At 40.6% G+C, this 17,941-nt stretch overlaps 1 non-coding gene across 1 annotated transcript; it reads left to right on the top strand.

Annotated features, from left to right (window-relative positions):
• Window positions 1-13,532: 13,532 nt before the first annotated feature.
• TRNAQ-UUG (transfer RNA glutamine (anticodon UUG)) lies at window positions 13,533-13,604 on the top strand. The gene has a single exon. It is a non-coding gene; the product is annotated as a tRNA-Gln (tRNA).
• Window positions 13,605-17,941: the final 4,337 nt, after the last annotated feature.

The raw sequence follows: 17,941 nt of genomic DNA, 5'->3' as shown, positions 1-17,941 counted from the left end.
TTGTGCGCTTATCGAATCACTTATTCTTAACAAACTTGACTTAGTTGATTTTGTACGTTGGGTATGCTAGCTTGTTTTGTGTGCTTCAAATGTCATCTACTTATTTGAATGTCTTTGAATATTATGACTCAATGTTATTAACTATCCGTACTTGATTAGATGGTCATGCAAACAAGTGGTATTATTCAGAATTTTTCATTATTTTTAATTTTCAATTCTAATTTAGGACACTTGTGAATTTAACTTCAATAATTTATAATTTTATTACCAATGTGATAAATATTTGCAATTTGTGACGAGTCAACGGTTCTCATTCAACCTAACACATTAAAAGAAAAAAAACACAAGTAATATCATGCCGTTGATAATATAATATAATAGAAATATATATACATTTTTAAATGTATAATAGGTTAGTTTTGTACCTTAACGATCAACCATTGTCTCTTCTGGCTCTGATAGTCTACGTTCGAATCCAAGGGCACATGATTTTCCTTCCAATTATGTCATCGTGACATATGGCGCAATCGGCAGGGTCATAGCTCACAGGTTATCTAAAGGACATTTGGTCGGTTGGTTGCTGATCTTGGATCAGGTCATCGTGGGTCTGCGCTCGCCAACAAAACGTCGACACGTGTAGCCTAGCTGCAGCTCCTCACCAGTTAGCTGACACACGTTTCCGTCAATGCTCAAGTATTAAATCTAGTGATTGTGTGCTTGAAATAGCTCAGTTGGTTAGAATTTATGGCTCTTAACCACATGGGTGGTGTAACGGGTCAGATAAAAAAAAACGGTCGTCAGCAGGACCGAAAACTCCAGCGAATGCCGGAGTTTTCGTTTGCACACGACCCACAAAGGCCGCTCGACATCGGGGTCACCACGGAAACCAAACCCGACCTTCAGCCACCTCCAAGACACCTGCAGAGAGGAAAAATAGTGAGAAAATGAGAAAGACAGTAAGAAAATCCGACGAAACTCTGGCAAAGCCAAAACCTATGAAATCGACGTCGAAACCTCCATTTTACGCAACGAAAGTAATCCCAAAGACTTTTACACACACCAGGGGAAGATCTACACGAGTCCTACCTGTTGTACACCGTCGAGCAAGGGAGACAGAACGTTGGATTTTCGAACCCTCTCAGATCCGGGAGTATTAGGCCTTTACGAACCAAACAAATACAAAACACGGAATTAGGGGGAGAAGGAGACTCGGAAATGGAGAAAAAATGAGGGAAAAAGGACGTCGAAATGACGTTACTGAGGTGAGAGAGACTTCATCGGAAAACTTCGGGTAACCGGGCGAAGAAGATGAAGTCTGACCCGAGGGCCAAACTCCACAACCCAAACTGAGTCCAACCCACTCCAGTCCAAACCTCGGCTGACGACACTCCCGCGGCCCAGTTGCCTCAGCCCAAACCAGAAAGCTCAATTATGGCCTAACCCATAATCCACGACCCGAGAACAAAAACCCCAGCCGACCCGAGACTCGCAAGCCCAATCCAACACCCGACGCTTACAGCCCAGCCCACCTGCAGATGTTACCTTTCAGTATAGGCCTGGTCAATCACTCGCGGTCAGCCTAGACCCGCGACTGCAACCGAAAACCCGCGCACTCGACCTGAGACCGCTACACACGTGTCGCCCTCTAAGTATGCCACGTGGCACATCTACAGCGCAACACCCCTTGGCTCCAGCGGCTTATTTGGCTCGTGAACCCTGTTTCCGACCTATTTTGCCACCTTTCTGACCCTTCTGGACCTAGTTTTGACCCCATTTAAGGTAAAATAGATCATTTTAAGGTCGTATTTCACAAATTCAAGTTGGAAATTATTTATGTTTGTGAAATACTAACGAAGTTGTCGAATGACCCAATAGGAACCAACCACCAACGGAAGCGTAGGACGTATACAAGGAGCTAGGAGCTTACGTTTATATTTTAGGGAGTACTTCGGTTAAGGCCTACCAAGTAAGTGGCTCACCCGTTGTAGGTTACGCGTTGTTTGTTGTATGTTGGCACGTGCCCGTGGATTCGCACATGATGTTAAATTGTATGCTAGACTGTTGTGCTTAAGTACGTAATTTTGTGAACGTGAATGTATGCTGTTTAGAATGATGTGATATGTAGTGCTTATGACGTTTATGTGATTCTTAAATGATTATGGCATGATTGTATGAGATATTTGAATGTAGACAGCATGAAATGTATGACATGAAATACGATAAATTGCTTGAAATATAACCCCATTAGGAATATGTATGATACGTAGACTGAGAGTGAGAAATGACATGTTAAGCATGAAAAATGATAGTGGGGTTATATTCATTAATGATATAGTAGAAATATTGGGGACCTCATGCATTATGTGTGCTCATCCATCTGGGGAGATACCCATATTCCATCACGAGGGTACGGACGCGTACATCCAATGGTAGGACAAAGATCGTTATGTTTTGCATAGCGCTGCCTTGACGGTTACTAGTAATAACGGGTGTCCGGTCTAAGGAGCTCCCAATGTATGCTCGCCTAACAAGGAAAGTGGCCCAGCGGTGTGCGAACTAGCTGGTGAGCCCATACTCGCACGTATGGGCTGTGTGTAGAGTATATGGTACACGTCCAAATTTACCCATTAGAACAGCATCGTAGGAAGACAGATTGAAAGATAGGTCCCATCATCTCATTGCATGTGATTGTTGCATAACCCCGATAGGGGGTCACTTACTGAGTATTCTAGAAATACTCAAGCCTCGTGCTACTATACTTTTCAGATAAAGGTAAGGCACCCATGTGAGATTGACGGCGGCATCGCACACCCCGAGACCGTAGCACATGCATAGGATAGTTGTTTTTCATTTCGTAGAATAGGTTAGTTTAGGTTGAATTCCCATTTGCATCATTAGTATAGGTTAGAATAGGTTGAATTGTAATCGCATAATAAACCATAGGGTGGTATAAGAAAGTTGTTTCAGTGTTGTTCTTTTCCCTTTCTTTCCCTTGTATTCGTTTTTCATGAGGTAATAAAAGGCCAGCGTAAGGCGCATTAAGAGCCCACTTAATGTAAATTCCGCATTTCAAGATATAGTAATGACCTTAGATTAAATAGATAAAATTTACCGTCGTTGCGGGTGGAGGTTTAAACCCTCCTTCTAATGTTTTCTTCGGGCACTTATCTTCACATTATTCCTCCATATCCTTCAAACAATTTCTCTAGGACCAACCATTACTCTTTTTTACCCACCCACCGAGACACTCACCCTTACATCTTTTATAGCACCTCTCTTCTTCCTTTATTTATTGAGACCCTCAACCTAACACCTCTACCATTCGGGTCAAAAGTTATCGTTCAACATAACACAATAAATAAAAATAAAGAAATTGAAAAAAAAAAAAAAGAAAATACTGTAAAAGTTTATACCATAGTGAAATTTATGGGGGTGGAAAAACACTTATTTTATATATATATATATAAATAAAGAATAATTTTTATTTTTCATTATTCAAAAAATGTAAAAATTATTTTTAGGCAACAATGTAATATAATATTCTACTCACGTCATTTCTAAAAATTTAGATTTTATTTATTACAATGTAACCCAAATTCTAAAAGAAAAAAAATAACATTAACGTAATCAAATAAATGTAGGCTAGAAATATATGTATATAATACAATAAACATAAATGTATAATGAATTAGTTTTGTACCTTATCGAACAACGATGGCACATTAGGAAACATTGATATATAATTTTTATCTTCATTTTCGTGTTTTTTTTTCCTTCTATCACATGTTCAAATTCTTTCTTTTTGACTCCTTAAAAATAATTATTTTTTCCAAAAATAAAAATTTTACATTTTTTAAAATTGGGCATTACACATATCTCCCCCTAGAACTCATTCTTGACTAAAATTTAAAGTTCAATTCAATCGATTTGCTTCAAGTGCATGAGCAAGTTATAATTTATTTAAAAAATATTTGTTTGTAAATAAGAAACGAGCTCTGTGGATTTCAAAGGACGGAATCGAACTTTAATTAAAGATATATTCGTGACAACGCTTAAGCTAGCCAAGTAAGTGACCTTACTATCGGCATGGTTATATTTTGATGTTGATACGTGCCCTGTGGTTCGGCACGTGTCATATATATTGATATGTGTGAATCGTATGTGGATCGATATGCTTCCTATATGTTATGTTATGTTATAATATGTGAATTGTATGATAATAGTTACTGTATGATGTGTTCAAGAATATGTTTGAGATAGGATACAAGAAGGATGCACAAAACGAAATGTAACGATAGGAGTAAAATACGTTCACGAAACGTTAAGGTTAGGTTACATACCGGAGTGATATGGATAAGAGAGATTGATGGAAGAATACGGTTAGGTTACGGGTAGAAAGGGATAGGTTTGTGATAGATTGGTAGAATGATAGCGTTAGGTTAAGTTCTTGTGATGATATGACTAAGGTACGTTCACGTAATGATATGTCTGTGATAGGTATAAGAACGTTAAGGCTATGATAAGTTAGAGAATGATATGACTATGAAGTGTTTACGTTATTACTTGTTTATGATATAATACATTGTGATGCAATATGTCATAGTATGATGTGTATATGGTGAAATGTTATGTTAAAAGCATAGAACGTTATGTTAGGTCTCTTAAATTGTGTGTATACAGCATGATATGAATGACATGAAATTACGATAAATGACATGAAATTACGATAAATGACATGAAATATAACCTCGTTAGAATTATGTATGATTTGAGAACGGAAGAATGAGAAACGATATGATATGAATGATGAACGATATCTAAAATGATATGAAAAATGATATGATATGTACTTAATGCTAGCGGGGTTGTATTAAAGAATAATGAAATTGTAGAATTAGTGGGGACCTCATGCATTATGTGTGTTCATGCATCTGGGGGGATACCCCTATCCCATCACGAGGGTACGAACGCGTACATCCAATGGTAGGACAATGATCGTTATGCTTTGCATAGCGCTGTCGTGACGGTTACTAGTTCTAACGGGTCCCGGCATAAGGAGCTCCCAGAGTATGCCCAACGGATAAGGAAAGTGGCCCAGCGGTGTGCGAACTAGCTGGTGAGCCCATACTCGCACGTATGGGCTGTGTGTAGAGTATATGGTACACATCGAAGATTACCCGTTAGGATAGCACTGTAGGGAAAACACAATGAAACGAAACGAAAGCTAGGTCCCATCATTTCATTGCATGTGATTGTTGCATTTAACCCCAATAGTGGGGTCACTTACTGAGTATTTCTTTAAATACTCAAGCCATGTGCTACTACATTTTTCAGGTTAGGGCAAGGCATTCCTGTACGCCTGACGACGGCATCACAACTCGAGATCATAGCACATGCATAGGATAGTGGTATTTATTTTCTTAGACTTAGGCTAGAATAGGATGTTTTAAACTTAACGCTTATTTATTTTATTTCGGGTCTTTTGTTGTGTCATTTTAAAGATGTTTTCGAAACACGTAAGTCCATGGCTGTATTTTAAGTTAAAGGTTATGTTTTATGGAATATAAATGAAATCTTCCGCATTCAATGTTCATGGTACGTATACAATAGCGACCTTAAATTAAGTAGAAAATTTTGGATCGTTACACGTACTATTCATTATGATCAGATCATAGTGTCTTGATAGATTTACCAAAATGGATTTAACTTTAGTCTCATTTTTCTTTAACTTTTCAAAAAAAAAAAAAAAAATAGAGTAAGTTACATTTGATAAGGATACTTATATATTGAATAATCATGAATCTGATTGATAAAATATTAACAATATTCTTTGACTTATGCAACTTTTGCATTGCATAAGCCCAAAACGTTCTTTGGTCTTGCAGCCTTATTCAATAAAAGCCCAATGATTATCCTGCATGAAAAGTGAGATCTATAGACATGTAAAGTAATTAACTCCAACGTTTACAGAATTAACTTTTATTAGTCTTTTCATTGTATTCAATTTGACATTAATCAAATTAACTGGCAAAGACAAGTATCATCTTTTGGAGAAAACAATGTCTTTTTATTCTTGATTCTCTAATCATGAATATCTCAATGTTTCGTAGCATAACACATACTAATTGTACTTAATTTGAGCCGAACATATTTTCAAATACTTTTGAAAATATAAACAAATATTTCAAAGTAATTCATACTATATTAACTAAAGTTTGAGAAATTGAATTTACATTAATTGGGCCCTATTCATAAATGCGACTCATTCTCGCCTTTTATTACCTCGTGAAAAAGAAAACAATTAAAAGGAAAAAGAACAGAACATTTTTCGGGCTATTACATTACCTACCCCCAAAAAAGAACTTTCGTCCTCAAAGTCTCGAACTCGTGGATGTAAAACACGGGTCCCGATCCGACGCAATTGACACCGGTACTCCATGCAACCTCACAATTTCTTTAACATACAGTTGGGCCCAATTGTCTACTGTATATGTTGCCTTACCCGGTAGGAAGCGAGCCGACTTTGTCAGACGATCCACGACCACCCAGATTACCGTATAGCCCTTTAATGTTTTGGGTAGGACTACTATGAAATCCATGACAATGTTTTCCCATTTCCATTCCGGTATACTTAGAGGTTGTAGTAGCCCGACGGTTTTCTGCCTAGGGGCTTTTACTTGTTGGCACACCAGACACTTACGTACTCCGCGATATCCTTTTTCATATTTCGCCACCAGAAATGTTGTTTCAAGTCTTGATACATCTCTTGTTCCACCTGAATGTATCGAGAAGGTTGAGTTGTGTGCCTCAGTTATGATTTCATTCTTTATTTCGCTCATGGGTGGAACACATAAACGCCCTTGGCATAATAATCCGTCATCTGTTGACTTAGAAAATCCGTCCACTGGGCCTACTTCCAATTGGTCTAGGATTTTACGTAGGCTTGGATCCCCACGTTGTGAGTCTATGATTCTTTATCTGAGCGTGGGGCGCACTGTCAGTCGGGCTATTTGGGCTGCAACTTCTTTGGTTACTACCGCTATATCAGCTCGTTCGAAATCAGTTCGCACTCGTGGCTCCCTAGTGATAAAGGCCGACGAGTGTACTGCTTTTCGACTCAGTGCATCAGCGACTATGTTTGTTTTTCCAGGGTGGTACTGGATGTCTATGTCATAATCTTTTACCAACTCTAACCATCTACGTTACCTCATGTTCAATTCTTTTTGTGTGAACAAATATTTTAGGCTTTTGTGGTCCATGTAGATTTGGGTCTTTTCGCCATACAGGTAGTGTCGCCAAATTTTTAACGCGAACACTACTGCTGCCAGCTCCAAATCATGTGTAGGATAGTTTTTCTCGTAATCCTTTAGTTGGCGTGACGCATACGCAACCACCTTGCCATGTTGCATCAGTACACAACCTAATCCCTTTCTGAATGTGTCACTGTAAATCACATATCCCACAGAACTCTCTTGAACTGTGAGCACTGGGGCGGATACTAGTCTTTGTTTTGGCTCTTGAAAGCTGGCCTCACAAGTATCGTCCCAAAGAAAAGGTATACCTTTTTTTTGTCAATTGGGTGAGAGGCGTGGCTATTCTAGCGAAGTCCTAAACAAACCTTCGATAGTAGCCCGCCAATCCCAAGAAACTTCGTATCTCGGTGACCGTTGTTGGGCGTTTCCATTTCGTGACTGCTTCTATCTTATTGGGATCTAAGAAGATTCCGTCTTTAGACACTACGTGCCCCAGAAACGAAACCTGTCGTAGCCAAAATTCACACTTGGTGAATTTGGCATATAGCTTGTTCTCCATTAGGATGGTTAGGGCTTTGCGAAGGTGCTCTTGGTGTTCTAGGTATGTTTTCGAGTATATCAGGATATCGTCTATGAACACGATCACAAACGAGTCTAAGCACTCCTTAAATACTCGATTCATTAGTTCCATAAATACCGCTGGGGCATTGGTGAGACCAAAGGACATCATCAAAAACTCATAGTGGCCATATCTGGTTTGAAAGGCTGTTTTCGGTATGTCTTCATTTTTAATCTTAATTTGATGGTATCCTGATCGAAGATCTATTTTAGAAAACACTGTCGCCCCACGTAGTTGGTCAAATAGGTCCTGAATACAGGGTAACGGGTATTTGTTCTTTACCGTCCTCTTGTTTAATTCCTTATAATCAATGCATAAACGCATTGAGCCGTCTTTCTTTTTAACAAACAACACTGGCGCACCCCAAGGGGACACACTAGGTCGAATGAAGCCCTTATCTAGCAGGTCTTGCAGTTGTGTTTTAAGTTCTTTCAGTTCTGCTGGTGCCATGCGGTACGGGGCCTTTGTTGGATTTCGATAATCAGCCAGGGAAATCCCTTCTTATCGGTGAGAGGAAATCTTCAACAAGAGGCTGTTGGAAGAAAAAATAAAATGCGTAAAAATAACAAAGAGAGAGAAGCTGAAATTTTGACTGCGCTTAAAATCAGGTTATTTAATATTCTAAACAGATTTCCTATTTAAATATAAATTATCCTAAAAATGCCTGGAGAGTGGCCAACTAAATCTGTGCCACTCCCTACAAAATTGCCATCTAAAAGTTTGGTGATCCATTCGACGTGTTTGTCAAATGGTCAAACGGGGTTATTCTGAAATCGTGTGAATCTAAATAAGGAAAAATGAAGAACTCAGGTTTTATCTAACAATCTCCTCCTAAAACCTGTGGTATATCTACCTTATTTTGTTTGAACTCCGATTTGAGCCCTATGGCTCGGTGTCCCTGGCGGCATGTCCTCTAGACTCCACGTCTTGTTGGGCCGCCTCTTCTTCGAGTTGGCGCGCCGTCAGTCAAGGTGGTTCACCTCTTCCTAATAGGTCTTCCATCTTCCGGTACCTGGCCGAGAGGTTGACTGGTTGTTTGGTGTCCCTGGCGGCATGTCCTCCAGACTCCACGTCTTATTCTATCGCCTCTTCTTCGAGTTGGCGCGCCGCTAGTCCAGGTGATTCACCTCTTCCTAATAGGTCTTCCATCTTCCGGTACCTGGCCGAGAGGTTGACTGGTTGCTCTATCTCCAGCTTAAGGATGTAAAGGCGGTTTGCCGTGCAACGAACTTGCGCGAGCAACCGTCGTCGATCATCGCGGATCCTAAGTAGCCTGCGCTTGATGGAAATGTGGCAGCCGGCCTTATCGAGTTGACCCAGGCTCACAATATTAGCCTTGAGTCTCTGGATGAAGTAGACGCCGATCAGCTTGTGATGATTGCCTCCCTTGCCGACGAACAGGATGGTGTCGTGCCCTTCGATCTCGATGATGGAGCCGTCGCCGAATTTCACCGTCCCTCGAATCTCCGAGTCAAGCTCGAAGAACGCAGACTTAGCCCCGGTCATATGGTTTGTTGCCCCCGTGTCGAGGACCCATCGCTGGTGCTCTTGCTGCTCACCTCTTTCACTGATTTGAGCTAACATTCGCTCCTCCTTCAGTTGAATTTGCTCCCCAGCCGGTGCCTTTGTTATGCACAATTGGAACTCTTCCTCGGGTTCGACGCTCACCGGAGCAGTTATGCCATCGTCGATTACCTCTGTGGATTTTGGGAGCTCTTCCTCGGATTCGACGCTCACCGGAGCAGTTATGCCGTCGTCGATTACCTCTGTGGATTTTGGGAGCTCTTCTTCAGATTCGAGGTCAGGTAGGACTGATGCAGTCACCATGAAAAGGGTCGGCTCATCCACCTCGGATTGAGCCACATGGGCCTTCTCGGGCGTCTCCTTGTTCCTGAGCTTGCTCCAGTAATTCTTGCTCAGGTGACCTCTCTTCCCACAGTACGAGCACTGGATTGGCCCGTCATCAGTCGACTCCTCCTTCTTTTGATCCGCCTCTTTCCCGTGCATGCGCCGACGAAATTTCCACGGCTTCTTACCGCCTTTGCGGCTGGAGGGCCCATTGCTCTCGCCGGTGTCGTCACGGAGCTTTAGGCGTGCAAGCCATTCCTCCTTGGATTGGCCCGTCATTAGTCGACTCCTCCTTCTTTTGATCCGCCTCTTTCCCGTGCATGCGCCGCGCCGGTGAGATTTCCACGGCTTCTTACCGCCTTTGCGGCTGGATGCCTATTGCTCTCGCCGGTGTCGTCACGGAGCTTTAGGCGTGCAAGCCATTCCTCCTCAGTGAGGAGTAGACGACCCCTTGTCGACAGCTGAAATGGTATTTTTCTTCCGCTGATCGACGTTACGCAGTCTTCCAGTCAACCTCTTCCACCGTTAGGTCGTTTACGTCAAGCAATGTCTCGATTGAAATCGCGACTTGCTCGAGGTGATCGGGGACGACCTGCAGCATCTTCTTCACGATTTCTGTCTCGCTGATGCTGCCACCGAGTGTGGTGATGCTGTTGGCGAGCCCCGTGATCAGCATTGAAAAATCATCGACGGATTCGCCGTCCTTAAAGCGGATCTCCGAGAGCTGCGGTTAAAGCGGATCTCCGAGAGCTCCTTCCGCAGCTGCTCGATGTTGGATTCCCGCACTCGCTGTACACCGACCCGACGGGATTTGATTGCTCCCAGGCCAATTGCACGGTGCGCTTGGTAGAGAGAGATGTCAGCATCTCTAGGGGCACAGATCATAAATATGGCGGGCGAACGCCAACAGCCGATCCTCTCGATACTCAATCGTTTCTCCTTCCTCAGGATCGACAGCGTGCCATACCGATTGCGCGGTGCACTTGGTAGAGAGAGATGCTAGCATCTTTAGGGGCACAGATCGTAAATATGGCGGCGACGCCAGCAGCCGATCCTCCCGATACTCAATCGTTTCTCCTTCCTCTGGCTCGACAGCGTGCCATAACCCTTGCGCCTGTAGGTTGACGCGCATCAACAAGGTCCACTCGTTATAGTTTGACCTTGTCAATATCGAATACTAAACGACGACGGTCGTTGTCTCCCTGATCACTCGCTCAACGATACCTCGACGCCCGTCATCACGGCGTCGCCCTCTTCGTGGTGGTGATGGAGATACCGGCACTTGGCGGCGGCGTGGAGGAGTGAGCGAGCCTGCTCGGGATGGACCCCCACTTGAGCTATTCAACTTGATTATTGATAGGATGGCTCCTCCGCAATGATATACACCGATGGCTTCAACTTGGCTCTGACACCACTTGTTGGATTTCGATAATCAGCCAGGAAAATCCCTTCTTATCGGTAAGAGGAAATCTTCGACAAGAGGTTGTTGGAAGAAAAAATAAAATGCGTAAAAATAACAAAGTGAGAAGCTGAAATTTTGACTGCGCTTAAAATCAGGTTATTTAATATTCTAAACAGATTTTCTATTTAAATATAAATCATCCTAAAAATGCCTGTAGAGTGGCCAACTAAATCTGTGCCACTCCCTACAAACTTGCCATCTAAAAGTTTGGTGATCCATTCGACGTGTTTGTCAAATGGTCAAACGGAGTTATTCTGAAATCGTGTGAATCTAAATAAGGAAAAATGAAAAACTCAGGTTTTATCTAGCAGCCTTAGAGATGGGTCCCATTCCTGGTTCCAGATCTATTCCAAAGTCTACCTCTCGCGATGGGGGAATTCCCAGGATGTCCTCCACGAAGACATCCATAAATTCGTTTACTATGGGTACTGTATCTATGGGTTTTTCCTTTCCTTTTGTATTTACTGCACAGGCTAGAAATGCCCACCCCCCTTGTTGGATCAGGCGTCTAGCTTTCATCATCGATATTATTTTTGGGGTGGTACCTGTGGAGGTTCCTTTAAACTTAAAGGTAAGTCTGTTGGGAGGTGTGAATATCACCTCCTTCTTATGGCAATCTATGCTAGCAAAGTTTTCGGCTAACCATTCCATTCCTAATATGACGTCAAAATCCGTCATATCCACTACCTTTAAGTCTACGTGGATGGTTTGTCCAGCTATTACCACTTGTCCGTCCTTTACTCTATTTTTTGTAACTAAGTCTACCCTTGCTGGGGTACCGACCGACAATGCATGCATTAAGGGTTCTACTACGAACCCTACTTGTTTAACAAATTTTAAAGCAACAAAGGAATGGGTAGAACCAGAATAAAACAATGTCAATGCAAAGTGTCCTAGTATAGAAAGCGTACCTGTCACCACGGTGCCAAATGTTCCCGCCTCTTTACTGGTCGTTACATATGCCCTGGTCTGTGGGCGGGTTTGTATGGTGGGCTCTCAGATGACCGGTCCTCTAAGGGGTTCCCTTGGATTTCCCGGGCTCTTTGCAGGGCAAGTTTTGACCACATAACCTGCATGACCACAGATATAACACATACCTGAGCCCGCCAAACATCTCCCAACATGTTGTTTTCCACAGTTACGGCACAGGGGCTTCTCCATTGCTAGGTATCGGCCTATTGGGGGTGGAGTAGGTGGCCTACTCTGATATCGAGGTCTCTGGGATGGTGGTTGGAATTCTGTGGTATCAACCACGACAGGGCGTTTCCTCCCTGTGACGACCGTTGGCTCCGTTTAATTTTCCTCTGGGGGTTCCTCTAAGGCCTTGGCCGTCCTTAGGGCCTCTTCATAGGTTTTTGGGTTAAAGGCCTCTAACATGCGGCAGGTTTTCAGATTCAATCCTAACACAAATTTTAGACACCTGACAAAGAAAGGAAAAAAGGGTGAATGTATAAATATACACCATAAGCAATCTACTTATAAGCTCTTATTGTAATGCTGACATAGCAGGAGACCACAAATTTTACTCTAGGATCTAGATGTATTGCTCTTGTTGTGCATAGCCTTGGGTAGATAACTTAGAATACGCAAGGTAACTGATAACCAATTTAGCAGGTGAACTCTCTCTATCATGTGGAGATAGCATGGTGAGTGCTATCATTCTCATCATCCATGGGAGGTTGCTAGCAAATCCATCCAACAGGCCATGTAGTCGTTAGAGGTCAGGAGCTCTACCTACTGTATGTGCTAGTTCCATAAACTTCCAACATGATCAATGTCTTCCAACATGATCAATGTCTTCCCACACGATGGATCCACCATGTGGGGTAATTACTGATTATCTGCATGATCAATGCCCTCCTATAGGGTGAATCCACTATGTCAGATAATCCAACAAACTATCATGTTACACGTCCTTAACCAACCTCATGTCTAGCAGAATAGTACCGTACCGAAGTTCAAAGGGACTTGGAAGCTCTACAGACATTATATTTGCTACTATCGGCATACAAGCTACCTTGGAAATACATTCAGCTACGTTTTTACCTCTAAGGAATTTACTTTATTTATTTTATCCGTGGATGCTACTCTACCCATTAGTTTTCACAAATCTAGTATACAACATTTTAATCATCCACTTTCTTCATATATATATTTCTACCCAACCTACCAGAAAAGTAAGGCATAGTCGGGGTGCAAATCATCTTAGGACTGACTCGGTAGCTTAAAAAGACGAGCTAAAACATAATATACAATATATTTATATTATGTTAAACTAGAGTTCATATATAAGTACTATTTATTTTTTTAAAGTTCAGAGATCTATTACACAAATCTTATAAATATTTGTGGTCCCATGGTCTAGTGGTTAAGACATTGGACTTTGAATCCAATAACATGAGTTCAAATCTCAGTGGGACTTAATGCAATTAAATTAATTGATTTTAATTTGTTGGAACCCTGGCCAATACAAAACTGAAAAAAATTATGACACATATATTCAAACTTTTGAAAGTATACGAACAAATCTTGTAATTATTTGTGGTTCCATGGTCTAATGGTTTGGACATTCGACTATCAATCCTATAACCTGAGTTCAAATCTTGATGGAACCTGTGGAATTTTCTCACAAATCACCAAATCCAACGGTTAGAATTCAAATTGGAAGTCGGTAGCTCGCTAATCGGAGAGGATATTTCTGATGAATTTGTCAAAAAAATTTCATCTCCAAGTCACGTCGACAAGATTACCCACAAGTTTCATGAAGAAATCGAGTGCTAAAAGTACCTAGAACGCCCCCCCCCCCCCCCCCCCCCCCCGTCCGATCCGCCATTGAAGAGCTTCAAGAAAATCATGAAAAATTAATCTGATGATACACGATAATTTGTCCGTGCAAGGAAAATCTCAACCTATTTTGGCAGCTATGAGGATTGTTTCCATAGAAGAATATGAAGAGAAATAATCTCAGAAACATGGGGAATTAAAGGAAATCAGTTTGAGGGTAAGTATAGATTTCCTATTTATGGTCACTTTTCCTTCAAATGGATGATTCATTTAGTTTGAGAGGAAGTAACTTTAGTAAAAGAATGGAGAGCTCAAACGTTATAGAACAAGCTACTCAAGAGATCGATTTTTTGGGTTTCGGGTGAGTTGCAGACCGAGAAGAATTTCTCAAAGTTCAAGTTCCAGACTCAAAGTTGTTCATCCAAATCAATTCCTTTAGCTCGAGTGAAGGATAAGGTAGAGGTTCCATGAACAAATCAAGCCTTGAAAACCCCTAGAATTGGCTTTTCAATAAGAAATTCTCTGTTTTTTATTCGGGGAGAATACTAATTTTAAACGAACTTTCGAGACGAATATCTTAGGCTACAATCAACAAGAAGGTATGAAATCAATCCTAGTTATTCCTTATAACACCTTTAAGTTTCATTATGAAATCGAGGGGAGAAATGCTAAAAATAGAGTTGTGGAAGGCGAGTTTCAGACAATGACGTAAAGGACGTGCGCACATTATTCCTATCCAAAGGAAGAAGACGATGACGTGGCCGATTCAATTGAACCGGCCATGTCAACCCAAAATCCCTTCCCTCGATTTTTCTCTATTTTAACCCCCCTTCAAGAACGATTCTTATGAAATTTTATTTTATGATTCTAGAAACTAGACACAATAAGAAGGTTGTGGAAGAAAATTTGAGGTATGTCGGATAAAGTAAGCTCAAGAACTGAGATCTTGAACGTCGACAACGAGGTAAGTAGCCAGATTTTTTGGGTTTCGGGTGAGTTGCAGACCGAGAAGAATTTCTCAAAGTTCAAGTTCCAGACTCAAAGTTGTTCATCCAAATCAATTCCTTTAGCTCGAGTGAAGGATAAGGTAGAGGTTCCATGAACAAATCAAGCCTTGAAAACCCCTAGAATTGGCTTTTCAATAAGAAATTCTCTGTTTTTTATTCGGGGAGAATACTAATTTTAAACGAACTTTCGAGACGAATATCTTAGGCTACAATCAACAAGAAGGTATGAAATCAATCCTAGTTATTCCTTATAACACCTTTAAGTTTCATTATGAAATCGAGGGGAGAAATGCTAAAAATAGAGTTGTGGAAGGCGAGTTTCAGACAATGACGTAAAGGACGTGCGCACATTATTCCTATCCAAAGGAAGAAGACGATGACGTGGCCGATTCAATTGAACCGGCCATGTCAACCCAAAATCCCTTCCCTCGATTTTTCTCTATTTTAACCCCCCTTCAAGAACGATTCTTATGAAATTTTATTTTATGATTCTAGAAACTAGACACAATAAGAAGGTTGTGGAAGAAAATTTGAGGTATGTCGGATAAAGTAAGCTCAAGAACTGAGATCTTGAACGTCGACAACGAGGTAAGTAGCCAGATTTTTTGGGTTTCGGGTGAGTTGCAGACCGAGAAGAATTTCTCAAAGTTCAAGTTCCAGACTCAAAGTTGTTCATCCAAATCAATTCCTTTAGCTCGAGTGAAGGATAAGGTAGAGGTTCCATGAACAAATCAAGCCTTGAAAACCCCTAGAATTGGCTTTTCAATAAGAAATTCTCTGTTTTTTATTCGGGGAGAATACTAATTTTAAACGAACTTTCGAGACGAATATCTTAGGCTACAATCAACAAGAAGGTATGAAATCAATCCTAGTTATTCCTTATAACACCTTTAAGTTTCATTATGAAATCGAGGGGAGAAATGCTAAAAATAGAGTTGTGGAAGGCGAGTTTCAGACAATGACGTAAAGGACGTGCGCACATTATTCCTATCCAAAGGAAGAAGACGATGACGTGGCCGATTCAATTGAACCGGCCATGTCAACCCAAAATCCCTTCCCTCGATTTTTCTCTATTTTAACCCCCCTTCAAGAACGATTCTTATGAAATTTTATTTTATGATTCTAGAAACTAGACACAATAAGAAGGTTGTGGAAGAAAATTTGAGGTATGTCGGATAAAGTAAGCTCAAGAACTGAGATCTTGAACGTCGACAACGAGGTAAGTAGCCACCTTGAAATTTTCTTAAGATTTGCATGTAGGAATCGCTTGGATTTCTATATGAACTCTAAACCAAGTATGAATTAAGGATATATGAAAGAAAAACTCAAAGAATAATGATTTAAGGCCTTGAACTAATCAAATTGCTCGAGATTTAAGTAACGTTAAAATAACCCGCTAAATGAAGTCTACTACCTATTAAATTTTAATGCTGAGCTTGTTATAATGAGATTATGTATGAAATTTAATGCTATTGGCTAAGGATAAGTAAGTAAACCAAGAAACACTGTAAAATGACTCTAATGCCCCCAAGGTAATTTACATTCAGTTCATGACCCAGATGACTTCCAAATGCAATGAAACTCTGTATTAGATCTTATTTTATGATGTTTGATGATGTTGTTTGAAAGTCTATGGAACACGTTAAGTAGCAAAACCAAGAATTAGGGGTAAAATGACCAAAATATTCCGCCACACTTTTTGTTCCTTGCCTCAAACCTTGCAATTTAGTTTTCAAATTTCTTTGATAATGTTTTGGAATATACCTTTTTCTCATGGCTTCTCTAATTTCTTCTCATGTCTCTATTGAATCCTCCTCTTTTCTTCTCTCTCAGATTTGAGATGTTGGTACCAATCACCAGCATGATTGGTAAATTCGGCAATAGCAAGTCTCATCTTCTTATTTTCACTATAGGTGTTGCAATCAAACACATGTTCTATCTTTCTTTCCCACTGCAAGTATGCCTCAGAATCTGCCGTTCCAGAAAATGGTGGAATTTTGAGTTTAACTCCCCCATCTCTATCTTTATGTACTCTTTCCATCCTTCTAGGTTGCATAATAGTTGCATGGTTATTTCTTCCTCTCCATCTACCATCAACTTGTCTTTCTTGTACTACTATACCTTCATCTTCTTGTAATGTTCGTTCTTGTCTTTGTTGTTGCGCCTTCTTTCTTGTCTATCTTCCATCATCATTTCCATCATACCTTGAATTGCTTGAAGAATGGTTGTATTAAGATCTGGTACTGGTGGTACTGCTTCTCTATTATGTGACATTTTGTTATCAAGGGACCTCTACACACTTCTCACAAAAATTTCATTCAAGGACACTCGTGTTTAACACTCAAAGGTAGGCTTTTGGTACTAAGTCAAGAATGTAAAGGCTGGCTTTTTTTAGTGCAATCTTGCTTTAAGCTTGATTATAACCAATTCAACGATCAATCCTAACAAGCTAAGACTAGTATCTCAAGGATCAAGAGCTTGAAAATAAATGATATATATATATATATTTTTTTTTTCTCATAACTGATTTTTTTTTATTACTGATTTTTTTCTCCCTTTTTTTTTCTTTTTTTTTGGATAATCTGAGAGAGAAAAAAATTGATATAAAACAAATAACAATAAAACTATTTCACCACTAGAGCGGCCAAAGAACGTCGACCAAAAGCTCTGATACCAAATGATAAGCGCATACACTGCTGAAATTTGCAAAGCTAGAGGTCCTTCTAGAATCCTTGCAAAACGTTCACAGAGAAAGCTAACTTAACGGATTGATTCCAACCAAGAGCTGGTTAGAAGATGAAGGACTCTTAGATCGAACTTGGAATCTATGATGGTCACTCTTAGATACCAAGACAATTCACTCCAGAATTAGCTTGATCAAAACTAATTCAATGAATCGGTTTAAACATCAAACCTAAAGCAAGGTTTGAAAAAGAAGAACAGCAAAAGGGTATAAAAAAACACAATG

Source organism: Cucurbita pepo, chromosome 18 (assembly GCF_057944985.1).
Source record: "Cucurbita pepo subsp. pepo isolate OVF chromosome 18, ASM5794498v1, whole genome shotgun sequence".
NCBI classification, from domain to species: Eukaryota; Viridiplantae; Streptophyta; class Magnoliopsida; order Cucurbitales; family Cucurbitaceae; genus Cucurbita; species Cucurbita pepo.
The sequence above is the reverse complement of the archived record's forward strand: the minus strand, read 5'-3'. Positions and strand labels throughout refer to the sequence as shown.